Source organism: Enhydra lutris, unplaced genomic scaffold, assembly GCF_002288905.1.
Source record: "Enhydra lutris kenyoni isolate GAN:26980312 unplaced genomic scaffold, ASM228890v2 scaffoldscaffold51, whole genome shotgun sequence".
NCBI classification, from domain to species: domain Eukaryota; kingdom Metazoa; phylum Chordata; class Mammalia; order Carnivora; family Mustelidae; genus Enhydra; species Enhydra lutris.
This window is the reverse complement of record NW_019154135.1, coordinates 9643480-9656640: the sequence shown is the minus strand read 5'-3', so window position 1 is coordinate 9656640 and position 13161 is coordinate 9643480. Positions and strand designations below refer to the sequence as shown.

Below are 13161 nucleotides of genomic sequence, written 5' to 3'. Positions count from 1 at the left end.
TGCTCTTCACTATCATCTCTTGTGCTCTTCATGTGCTCTTCACTATCATCTCTTGTGCTCTTCATGTGCTCTTCACTATCATCTGGTTCAAACGCTTTGCCCCCAGATACACGTGCGTTCCACCACCCATCTCACTCCCGGAACGCCCGCCGCGAGGAGCTCCAGCCGCCGTGCTACAGGCGGGCCAGAAAAGGATCCTTATAAGGACTGGTGCTCAAGCAGGTTATGGACCGTCCCCCAAGGACTGGGGCAGCGAACACGCGCCCAGCACCAGCAGGCAAAGGCGTGAGAAGCGAGGTCCTCCTTCGAGCAGACCTTGCAGATTAATAAGAAGTAGAATAATCAAGCTCACAAGCTGCTCCAAGTCAAGGCTGAATGTGCCCTGACGACGTGTCCAGGCTCTGGCAAAGTGCCACCCGCCACACGGAGGGTCACACGACTCCCAACAGCCCCTGCCGGTAAACGCCTTTGACTCTCGTTTTACCGATGAGCTTAGTTAAGCTGCTCAGGCTCGCCGCCCCAGGAAACAGTAGACCCGGGGGTCACACTGGGGCAGCAGGCCTCCTGCAGTGGTCAGCACGGGCCACGAACCCCGCACAGAGCAGAAAGGGAGCGGGATTCGTCCCCGGCACCTGTTCCCAAGGGAGGTGCCCAAACACATCGTCCCCTCTGGCAGCTCCGGCCCAGATCAATCCTGAAATCGAGGATCTCAACAATCAAGGAAGGTCTCTGTCAAGTCCGTTTATGAATCTGATGGTCAGAAATAATATTCTAGTTTCCCCAGTGGCGTCCAGAGGTGATGAACCAACCTGACTTCCCGGCAGGCATCTATTTCCACCTGGACACAGGGCCAGCGGGGCTCCCACAGCTAAAAGGGAGATCCCCTCAGTCGGCACACCCCAAAAGCAGAAAGTCAGAACCATTCAGGTTTCTGCCTCTGCGACGACCTTCCATCACGCCGGGTAAGGGGTCTCTGGGTAGCCATCTCAAGGGAGAGTCACACCGTGTCTCTTCCCATCAATAAAGAAGAGCCATCAGCCCTTCCAGGTGTTGGCAGTTTTATGCCCCCCTGCTTTCATCTCCTTCCGGAAAACAGGCCCCGTGACCCCCAGGACCAGGGACAAAAGCCCATCCCAAGGAGAGGAGTTCAGAAGCTCCTGAAGCCAGGGAGGGCAGCGGAGGCAACGGTGTCCCCACCAGAGGGAGAAGGCGGGGGAGCACACGGCTAAAATACGAACACAGATCAGTGCCTGAACAGATGAACCGTGTTCCGCACCCATCAGCATGCAGACCTCGCAGGTTACCAGATCCCCAACGTACCCTGTCTGCCAAGCTTCGCCCACCAAGTCGCTCAACCATCTTAGTTCCTTCCATAATTTCCCATAATTCGACAGTTGAGCAAAAAATAAAGGCAGGTTAAAGGAAGAAAAAAAATCTTCACTAGCAGAAAAAGTTTGATTTAAATCTTGAACATGACTGGTTACTTAAATGCAAAGACGAGGCAAGTATTTCTCCCCACAAGCCAATGCAATTTCACGTTGGCTTAACAGTCTGAGAAACAGAGGGGGATTTTGCACACGCGGCAAATGCAACGGCTTCCTCCCCCCTGCACGGAACAGACCCCTCGGCTCTGAGTTCTGACCCTGGCTCAAAAACGTCCTACCACCGTGTGGGTTTTTCCTCCCCTGCAGAGACGGACAGAATTCCAAGAAAATAGGTTCCTTAAATTAGGACACCTTCAAAGCATTAGGTTTTATCAGATACACCAACCCAGAATTTCTACAGCTCTGAGACGAAGCGGGAGGCACAAAGGCGGCCTTTGGTCAAGCAGGAGTTTGCTTTCTGTACCTTGTAAGGTCTCAGACCAGCCACCCCACCAAAATTAACGTTCTGTGCCAGCTCTTAGATCCTGACTTCGGCTGTCTCCACTTGGCCAGTCACTGTGGGTGCCCTGGGTTCTGACCCTGACGGCCACCACCAATAATGGAATAATTGCCTAGACAAGTGGCTGGCAAGAACCTGACCTGCTCTGGATTCCTGACTCACAAAGGAAAGGCACTCTGCCCAGCCGACACTGCCCCAGAAGTGGTACACACCACATGCAATAGGGCCACTGATGACTTTTTAGGGATGCACAGCTTCTATTAAAACACTGCTTTAATTACCATAAAACAACTTGCCATATCGAGCTCATGACATCAAAGTTTCCTCCCAAATGAAGTGTGCATTGAAGTACAAAAAGTAAGTGGAGAAATCAATGAACGCCTCGCAACAGGACAAATCTGGAAGGTGGGGAGCCCCCAGAGTGGCAACAGAGCTTCCTACTTCTCCAGCTGTGTGGCTGGAAGGAGGAACCTCCTCTGGGCCACTTCTCGCTTTCAGAGGCAGACGGCCTTATGCAGAAACATGAAACACACGGCGCTTAAAAAAGAAAGAAAGAAAAATCCAAACTAGCTCCCGGTGACAGTGCCGTCATCTGCTGGCCAGGCTACCCTGACATGTCAGTTAACCTGCTGAGCCTCAGTTTCCATACCTGGGAAACACGGATCAGCGAGCTGTGCAGGATGAAAGCAAAGAGCTTTCTAACGAGTCTTTTACAAGGTGAAATGTTACAGAAGTATCAGGAGCCAGGCTTCTCAGTTACAGGAGCTGCTCTCGGCTGTGTAACTTGGTCTGTCCTCACATTCCCTCCCCGTAATCTGGGGATTGGCCTGTGTGGCCCTTCTCTTTCAAGTGTTCCCAATAAAACTCAAGTATTATGTGCAGGAATCCTAGAGTTCAGATTTTTCACAGAAAAGACAAAAACAAAAACCTCAGTCATTTAGAATCATTCCTGGAAACACATTTGGTTTCAGGGCTTCTCCTTAATAAAACACCCCCCAAGAGACACCTCACGGTCACCATAAGTCACAGCTTCTTCCCACATCTCCTCTTGGAAAAAGAAAGGGGGGCGCTGGGTCAACTCTGGGAAAGAATCACCAGCTTTGTGCCATAAACCCCCAGTCGACGCCTGTTGCTGCGCTAACATGTGTTCTTAGTAAAACTGAGCGAAACGTTAAACAGAGCACCATTTCTGAACCTCGGGGGCTGCAAATGGCTGAATCAGCATTTTCAGAAACAAAGTGTTCTGGGCCTGGCCTTGTAAACAGCAGCACTGAGAAAGTTGTGCAATAATGCATATTTACTCACGAGCGCTACTTGTTTGGGCTTTTTCTTTGCATCTCTTGAATGAAAGCGGCTACGATCTTTGCAAGAAAGCCTCCTTTCCAATGCGTCCCCACGATCCAGATCCAGGACCGGGTCAAAGTCACCTGTGGCTCCCCTACGCTACCCACCCTTTCGGTCGGGGCAAAGGACACAAAGTCTGCGTTTCTTCCAATCCCAAGAAAAGACGAACACAATCAAAAGTCGAGAATACTCCTCATTTCCATAACGCACATACTCGAGGGCAGAGGCAAGGCAGGCGTTTGGAGAGGCGAGCAGCGAAGGCGGGGAGTTGCATCAGAAATTTCCTTCTGCGAACGGTCTGGCTCTTATCACATTTCCACGGTTGGCGGGCGGCTGATCCGCGAGCCCACAACTTGGTATTAGGCCCCGGGCGGCGAGTAACGGGGCCACGAAGAGAACCAAAAAAAAAAAAAAAAAAAAAAAAAAAAAAAGAAAGAAATTCCGCGGCGCGGACGCTCGGGCAGGGGGAGAGGAGCCCGGCCCCACCGCCCCCGCCGCGGGTGCACCCCGGGCTGCAGGGACGCGTGCAGCCCACCCCCCGCGCGTCTCCGGGAGAGCGGCCTCGGCCCTCAGGGCCCGGCCCAGCCCCAGCCCGCGGGCGGCCAGCGTCGGACCGGAGGGCTCGGGAAGGCGCCGCCCGGCCCCTCGGCTCCCGGGCCGGGAGCGCCACGCGCACAGCCGCCCCCCGCCGGCTCCCGGCTTCCCGCTGCCCGCCGCCGGCTCCCGGCTCCCCGCTGCCCGCCGCCCGCTCCCAGCTGCCCGCCGCTCCCGCAGACCCCGGCCCGGAGGCGACGCCCTTCCGCCCGCCGCGCCCCCGCGGCGCCCGGCGTCCCCGGCCGGCCGGCCCGCGCGCAGACAATGACGGCGCGGGGACCGCCCGCCCGCACGCGGGGCCCGGCCGCGCCGACCACAAAGTAACTTGCCGCCGCGCTCCCCGCCCAACTCCGTACCTGCCGCGGCGCCGCTCCCGGCCGCCTCCGCGTGGCCGCCGGCGACCCTCGGCGCGGCCGGGGCGGGCGAGGGCGGCGCGCAAGGCGGTCCCGGCCCCCACGCGTCGCCGCCCAGGGGCTGCGCGCAAACTTTGGGCTCCGCGCGGGTCTCCGCGGCCTCCCAGCCGAGCCCGCCACCGGCGCGCCGCTCGCGTCCCTTCCTGCCTCCTCCCGGCCTCCCCACCCCCTCGCCGGGCTTTAAACCCGCCCGGCCCCGCCCGCCTCCGCCTCCGCCGCCTCCGCCTCCGCCTCCTCCCCCGGCCGCTTTTCCTGCTCCTCCTCCCGCCGCCGCCGCCGCCACAGCCCGGACCGCTCGGCGGCCGCCAGCGCGGGCGGAGCCGCGGCCGGGGCGCAGGGCGGGGCGCGGGGGGCGCCCGGGGCCGAACCCGCCGGGAGGGGCCGCTGCGCTACGGCGCGGGGGGGGTGGGGGGAATTCCGCGTCCTGCCCCGCCCCATCCCGGTACCCCAGGACGCGGGACCCCGGCCGCCCAAGCCGGGCGCCGGCGAAGGACACGTCGGACCTGTCCCGAAAGGCAATTTGGGAACGAATTCTCTGAAACTCGAAGTATGAACCGTGCGGTCCAAATCCTCAACCCCCGGCGCCTTAGAAGGACCGACCCGACGACGACGAGCTGCGACTGCCGGACTCCGTGCTGGGCTGGCGGTCCGGTCCGGGAAAGGAGAACCCGGGTTTGCAGTGTCCGCCCACAGCCAGTCAGGTGTGGGGCCTCGCCTCTCTGAGCCTCTGTTTACCCGTCTGCGGGCGAGCACCCAGATGCCGGTGGAGTGGGGAAGCCCTGCATGTTTTCTTACTGCCTCCAAGCCTCAGTGTCCTTATCTTTGAAATGGACTAATGCGCCTGCCCGAGGGCGATATCCTGGGGATTCAATGAGGTCATGGCTGTTACATAGAGTGACTGGCACGAAGGAACCCCTGAATTGATGGAAACCGTTGTCATCGATATGGTTATTAACATCTCTTCCCAATCAAAATTGAAGTACAAATACGACAGTAACAATAATCACGTCTTTTTCTGGGTCTCGAGGTTGTGAGAACAGCTACCCTATAACTTACCTTTACTGAGCACACATTTTGTGCCAAACATTCGCTAATCGTCTCATTGAGCCCCCACTCTGTACCCCTTGGGGATGCCAGTCTTCCCCAGGTTGAATAACTTGCTGAAGGTCAAGTAGCTGGTCAGTGCAGAATAAGCATTAAAACCCTTTATGGCACTTTTTATGGCTCCTGCTTTTCCCACCTTGGGACAGAATGTATCAATGAAAGGTCATCCATTCCAGTTACTGAAATAAGCCTCCTGAAAGCATCTACAGTTTGCTCCAAGCTCAGAAAACCACTAAGATGAACATCTAGAGAAAATGATATGAAGGAGACTTAGATTCCTGAAAGAACAAAACACAAGGACTCCTGTTGTAGACAAAGGATGGAGAGAAAATTAAAGAGAAAACTTAAATTGGGGCATCTTCTCAAAAGTATATCAGCTTTGAATCTTACAGCTTTGCCAAAGGCCCGGATCAGCAAGGAATGCCTACACCACTCGGAAAGGCTGATAGGCAGGGGGCTTTTACAGATGATCAAAAAGCACCTGTATGTATAGGCACATTTTTTTTTTCCTACGTCATTTGTAAGCAAAGCTCCGTACACTGTAGTCCCTTCCTCCTATGTATTTTAATATGTCTTTCCTAAATTAGGAATATTATCTTACACAACCATAGCACAGGTACCAAATTCATAAATGTACACTGTAAAATCCTTGTATGTAATCTAGGTCCGTATCCCAGTATCGCCGGTAGATCTGAGAATGTCTTTTATGGTGTTTCGTTCCCAGACAAACTTTAGTCTAGGGTCAGGTATCACATTTAGCTGCCTCAACATGGATGGGCTTTCAAACATTACTATTCACTGAGGAGGGATCAAAATAAATGTCCTCAAGTGTTTTTGTGCTGACATCGATCCCCAGAATTCCTGAGACAGGCCCTCATTCCCTACATTTCCCAGCTCTGCATAGACATCCACGCATGCCTCTCCCTTCTGGGCAGGGCCCATTCAGCATCACTTCATGCTACAAGTTCATGAACTTGTCACTCTTGTTGTGGCTCTAGAAGCTAACAGCTGTCCCCCGTGCCGAGCCAATTCTGTGGGCAGATTGTACCTTAGTGCCTTCTCCTGCTGCAAATTCCAAATGCTCCCTGGCCACATGCTCCTTTTCAGAAGCATAGAAACCCCAGCGGAGTACAGCCCTGCAGCGGATAAATTACCCTAGAGAACCCGGCTCACCAGGGGCCAGGCTGTGTGGCTTTGTGTTCAAGAGCTGTACGGAGGGGAGATGCACTGCCACAGTGAGGTATCGAGACAAGAAAGAGGATTTCGTGACAGTGAGGAATTCTTTTATGCAACTGTGAGCTAGAATCCTCCTTCAGCTGAAAGCAGAGAATCCGATAGACTCCTACTGTAATTAGAAAGGAATTGGTTACTATCCATCTCGGTCTCCTCTGTTGACTGTAAGCCTGGGACAAGGCTAACCCCGTGCTGTTCACTAGCGTCATCCCAGCAGGGGGAGTGCCGGGCCCTCCTTGAAATAAGTCATCACTGCAAAATTGCACCTCGCAAATGAATGGAGGAAAGGAATGATAGGCCCTGGGACCCGGGCACCGTCTCCAACACGGCCAGCAGCCTGGGCAAAGGAAAAGAGAAGAGGTGAGCAGCACCTTGACGGTGAAATGCTCTGGCCAGAAGTGGCCCTCACCCGTCACCTGGGCCCTCACCGTCACTCGTGGCTGCGAGGCCCTGCTGTGTACAGAGGTAGGGTGGGTGGCTGCTTGGGGGCATGCCCCTAATAGAGCTGGAAATCAGAGGTCAACAGCATTATGGACTCCCTGCCCACTCCCTCACTGTAGGGTAGGGATTGATCACAGTGCAATCACCGTGCCCACTACAGAACCAGCGAGGCACCTGTTTGCACGGCGGACCCCCTAGGCCAGTCCCCCGCCCTATGGAGTTTGACTCCCTCATGACCCGCTTGCACACCAGTATTTCAAACAAGGCAATTCTTTGAGTCCTCTAAACCTGAAGAATGAAGACAGGCTGCCCCTTCTCCCTGCATACAGAGGTGGGGAGCCTGGTGGCATTCAGGGAAGTCTTCCCAATGTTGGTGATGTCCCAGTGGAGCCCCGGAGGACCCAAGATGGTAAGTTCTGCCAAGTGGGAACTAAGTGGAAGGCAAAACTTGTGCCTCATCAAAACCAAGAAAGAATCTACCAGGCAGTTAAATTTGGTTATACAATATGGGGGACGGGGCTGGAGGACATGGGTGGGGGGGCGTCAGGAGAAGTGACAAGAGACCAGACTGGGAAGGTAAGAAGGGACTTTTTTTTCATTCTCAGGCATTTCCACTTTATCCCAAAGGCGATGAGAGGGAGTGAGAGCTCCTGCAACTGATATGGGGAGGAGGGATGACACTTGGCCCAGGGATTCCCATTCATGGGTTTGCCAGTGGGTGGAAGGATGGGGCCAATCAGTGCCAGAAGTACTTGCATGGGTCTGGGACAACCAGAACAGGTGGGGAACATCTGGGCTGGGCTCAGTTTGTCCCAGGAGGTGCTGGTAGTGACCCCAGATAGATGCTCTCTCTCTCCCATCTCTCTGGGCCCAGGTGACTTGCAGCTTTTATTTTAGATTTCCATGGAAATCCATTTTTCTTAGAAACCCTCCTTTGCACAAGATAGCTTGAACCAAAATGACTTTACACCTTGAGCAGGGGCTTGCCGAAGGACATTTCTTAAGACTGGTTTATTGGGATTTATTTTACCTTCAGGAAAAATCACATGGGGTTTTTGGAAAAGTAGACAGTTGGGTAACCATGGTGTCAGTGAAGATACAGACCTATTTCATCACCCCAAAGCTTCCCTCTTGGCCCCTTGTCATCGCTCTTCCACCCCACTCCAGCAGCCTCTCACCTACCCCCCAGCTCCTAGTTTTGCCTTCTCAAGACTGTCATATGAATGGAATCACGCAGTGTGGAGCCTTTTCTGTCCGGCTCTTCTCGCTTAGCATAATGCATTACAGATTCACCTATGTGGGTTCAGGAATCAATAACCCATTCCTTTTTAATGCCGAATATGATCCATGGATACAATCCACTCACTGGTTGATGGAAATATGGACAAGCTCCAGTTTGCGGCAACTACAAATAAAACTGTTACCCAGGTTCTTCTGGGAACATGAGTTTTCATTTCTCTCGGGTATATAATTAGAAGTGAGATTGCTGGGTCCTATGAGATGCGTTTGACTTTTAAGAAACCACCAAACTGTTTTCAAAGTGATCTGTCTCAATTGTACCCACACCACAAATATCTGAGTGTTCCAGTTGTTCCAAATCTTGATCACTACATGGTACTGTCAGTCTTTCTAGTTTTAGCCATTTCCATTTGTGTCATGTTATCTCATTCTGATTTTAGTTTGGGTTTTCCTCATGGCAAATACTGTGGGACACTTTTGCATGAGGTTACTTGCTATACATCTACATTATCTTCTGAAGAATATCTTTGGTCCATTTTTTTTTTTTTTAAATCACATTGGTTGCTTTCTCATTCAGTTCTGAGAGCTCTTTATATATTATGGATACCAGTACATTAGCAGATACGGGTTTTTCAAGTACATTCTCCCACCCATTCTCCTTTTTTCATAGTGTCTTCAAAGTGCAGGAGTTTTTAATTCTGTGGGTCAAAAATTATCAAATGATCCTTTTACGGTTTGTTTTTTGCACTCCATCTCAGAAACTCTTGCCTAACCCAAGGCCTGCAACAGTTTTCTTTTTTTTTTTTTTTTTTTAAAGCATTCTTTTTTTTTTTTTTTTTTTTTTTTTTTTTTTTTTTTTATTTGTCAGAGAGGGAGAGAGAGCGAGCACAGGCAGACAGAGGCAGAGGGAGAAGCAGGCTCCCCGCCAAGCAAGGAGCCCGATGTGGGACTCGATCCCAGGACGCTGGGATCATGACCTGAGCTGAAGGCAGCTGCTTAACCAACTGAGCCACCCAGGCGTCCCTGCAACAGTTTTCTTCTAGAAGTTTTATAGCTTTAACTCCTACATTTAGATCTATAATCCAAGTTGAGTTAATTTTGTAGGGGTCATAAGAGGAAGGTCAGAGTTTTTGCTTTGTTTTGCCTGTTCTGCTGGTGTTCTAGAGGAGTTGGGCAATCACTGTTGTGTGATAGAAGCTCCATCTGGCTCCACGGTAGACTTTTGCTGGTGCAGACAATGTGGGTCGTGACAACAGAGAGAGAAGGTTCTAAACACAGGAGGTGAGCAGTGGCAGGTCACAGGTGGGCTCAGAGATCCCTGGCAGAGCGATTAGGGCAGCTGGTATCCATATGTTGGTTATGACCTACCCACTTTCCACTGTGATATTGGGGGGGGAGCAGGGAGAGGGCTGTCTATACCGTGATTAAAGTTTTGTTAAATTTTCCCCATAAAATCAATCTTTGCTCCTCTTGAAACATCAGCACATCTGGCCACGTGCTCCCCACCCCTTCTCATAGGGCAGCGGCCCTCTGGGGCCACGCAGAGGAAGAGGCCCCTCCATGGGTGCACATGGTTTAATGCCAGGTTGCTGGGTATGCGGGCAGGACCCTGTCACCCACCAAGGTCGATGCCCTGCCACAGGATCACGTGGGAGAGCCTCAAGGTCAGCTGAGCTGCAGTGGAGTCTTGCTTGGGTGTCTTAGGGCTGTGAGGAGACTAAGTAGGCCCTGGCCAAGAGGGAGGGAGCACTCAGGCAGAACTCATGGCTGCAGCGGGAAGACCCCATCACGGAGCAGCAGAAAGCTGAGGAAGCCTTTGCAGGTGCCTCCTGGGTCTCCTTCTGAGACATGTTCCTCTTCACTGAAAGAATGCTGTCCTCCTTCTGGTGGTTTGAGCCATGGGGAACAGAGCAGGGCTCGCCACCATCAGCCAGGACCTAGGCGCTTTCTACCTGCCCTAGGTCACTCCCACTGCTGCCTTTGGCTGACACTTACCCCATTGCCACGAAGGCCACGGTGTAGATGGAGCTCCGGGAATTGGGTCCTCTTACAGCTGCATCCAAAGGCAGAAAGGGGACATTTCTCCTCTCTTGTCTCATTCTAAAAGGCTCCAGGAGATTTCTTTGCACATCTCAGTGGCCAAAATATGGTCATTGGCCCAAGTCCCAGCAGCACCTGGTACTTCTAACCTGTCTCTTGGGAGCCCAGGTTCTACCAGCAGGAAATGGCTGGTTAGCGGATGATTAGCAGCCTCTGGCCCCAAGCACATGGCCCTTACGGCAGTGAACAGCTCAGACCCCCACCTCCTCTGGCAGGACTAGGAATTAGAGTCCAACGGGTAGCATGAGGTTCTGAATCCCAAGATACACAAACCCAGTTATGCCTCCAAAGCATGAACTCGTCCTCAGCCACTTAAAAAAAAAAGTCAAGTCAGCCCCTAAACTCAGTTAGAAGTTAATTAACCACTAATATCATACCAACTTTACTCAATGAAATATATTTCCAGCCCAACACGCTGGATGGTTTTAATAACCAACATTCTGGAGCTAATAGGAGAATCCAAAGTAAGAACGAAAGTCGTTCCTCGGTAAAACATATTTAGAGCTACCGAAGATTTAGTATGAGCTCAACGTCCGTGGTGGGCGAGAAGGGTAGCGAGGGTTTGCAAGACGGCATCGTGAAGTTAATGTTTGAATCGTGGCACGCGGAAGCTGCCACCGTTAGCATACCTTGTTTAATGTTTAAGAGGATTAATCTGCCTGCAGTCGTCCTGTGTCCTGCCAGGCTATGCAGAGAAAGAGCAGCTAATCCTGGAGCTGTGCTGGAGGGATGGGGTCGCCTGTGCTGGAGGTGGGGAGAAGCCCCGTCCCGGGGAGGCTGGGGCAGCAAGTGTTCCATCCACCCCCAGGCCCAGCCTTCCTGCTCCAGGCGTCTGTATCATGAAGATGGGCAGGGTCTTTCTTACTTAGTCATTTTATTTTATTTCATTTTATTTATATCTATCTGAGAGAGAACGTGTGGGGAAGGGCAGATCTAGAGGGAGGGAGACTCTTAATCTGGTTCCATACCCAGCATGGAGCCTGATACAGGGCTCGATCTAATAACCCGGAGATCATGACCTGAGCCGAAATCAAGAGTCAGATGCTTAACCTGCTGAGCCACCCAGGCACCTCTCGCTTATTCAGATGCAAGCGTAACCCAGAGTCACTGTTACTTGGTGCTCATACGATTAAAGACGGAATGACTATCTAGGAAAGGTTTCTCCAGGATAATTTTTTTCTTTTCTTCCCCTTACCTTTTATTTTTATCTTGTCTTCCTCTTTTTCGCCTCTGTCCTCAAAACCAGCCACACTTCTTGGGTACGGGCCTCACCATCGGCCGATGATGAGCTGTCTGACGCACAGCTCGTCAAACATACCGTCCAGGCATTTTGTGCACACACCGCAATTAATCCTAGCAATCTGTTTTGAGACCAATGTTACTGTCCCAGCCTTACTGTCAAGGAAGCTGACTCAGGAGAGGTATGTAACTTCCCAAGGTCACCTAACAGTAGCGCTGGTATTTGAAGGCACCTCCTTCTGACCCCAGTTCCTTCATCTCCAGCCATTCCCCTTGTCTGCACGGTCATTTCCTGTAACTGTGCGATTTTCCACATACGCAGTCATTTCAGTGTATGACCTAATAGGATCTCTTTGGTGCAAAATCTTGCAATTTACATTTCAACATTGTGAACTTCTCGCTCTTTGGGAAAGGGCTTTCATTGGTGTTAGGATCATAAAATGTGATGTCATTTCTACTTAGGCACATGTCTCTGAATCCAATTTTGAAAAAGATGTTAAATGCTCTTTCCAAGTTGGGGATTTTTAACCTGCCCTCCCTACCCACCCCACCCACCTTTAGGGAGCTGGTTGGGATGTAAGCTTGGGAATTCTGGCCATCTGGAGATCAGAGACACCCACAGGATGGGCAAGACCCAGAAATGTGCAAGGGGAGGGGCCCCGCTAGAGATGGTGGGCCTGGGTCAGAGCAGAAATGAGTAGGCAGTATATCTAGGAGTCTTGCAAGTAGGTAACCCTCCTGGCAATGAAACACCAGGTGATCATGGGACGTCTGTCATAAGGCAAATGGATGGAGGTAGCTGCCAGGTGCAGGCATGGAGAGAAGTCCAGAGCAGCTACTCAAGGCTCAGGCAAGGATAAGAAAGGGCTTCGGTCCAGAAGGAAGTGGCCAGGAGGTGAAGATTTGTGTGCCATAAAGGTGGACACTGGCACTGTGGCTGGAACTAAGGCACAAGTCTAAGGAGAACGTCCCTCCAGAGCACCTCCATGAGACACCCCCTTAGGTTTCCCTTAGGACAAGACCCCAAGAGGCCCAGCTTCTGCAGGGGTCTGCACAGGGAGGGGGAGGAATAGGGCAGGAAGCGACACAATTCTGAAAGTACTGGGAACACCAGCCCACCAGTGGCTCTGGAGTCTGTTCTGAGCCTGCAAACGCCACATTCACTTAACAAACACTGATTAGATGCTGACCATGTGCCAGCACCAGAACTAGCCGGAAGGGTAGTTCCGATGATGGCAGTGACGCTTTTACAAAGGCTTCCTTACCAGGACTCTGGGGGGCACGACAGAGCTTTTGAAGGAGCGTGTGTGTTCAGAGCAGAGGCACCCCCAGAAACATCCCCAACAGGCACGGCTGCCCAGACTCTGCTGGCAGACCACCAAGGGACCCAAGAGTCCAGGGAGACTGCGGCTTCAAGAATGATGTTGGCAAGGGGTGCCCCTGGGAGCCACTCCCCAAGAGTGTGCACCTCTCTGCACCAGCTGCTGGAGGGCTCTCCCCGCAGTGGCCATCGGGAGCCTAGGAAGCCAGATCGTCACCCACTGAGCCAGCTGTCCTAGTGCCATGCTGG

General features: G+C 52.5%; 1 protein-coding gene across 2 annotated transcripts in view; it reads right to left on the bottom strand.

The window, feature by feature from the left end:
* The window catches only part of LOC111157052 (growth factor receptor bound protein 10), a 170519-nt gene extending 166289 nt beyond the window's left edge, over nucleotides 1–4230 (bottom strand). The window contains exon 1 of one of the 2 annotated variants that reach the window (XM_022518264.1): nucleotides 4179–4230. The gene's annotated coding sequence lies outside the window, so the exon portion shown is untranslated. The remainder of the gene's footprint in view (nucleotides 1–4178) is intronic. The other variant, XM_022518265.1, reaches the window with a different exon arrangement.
* Nucleotides 4231–13161: the final 8931 nt, after the last annotated feature.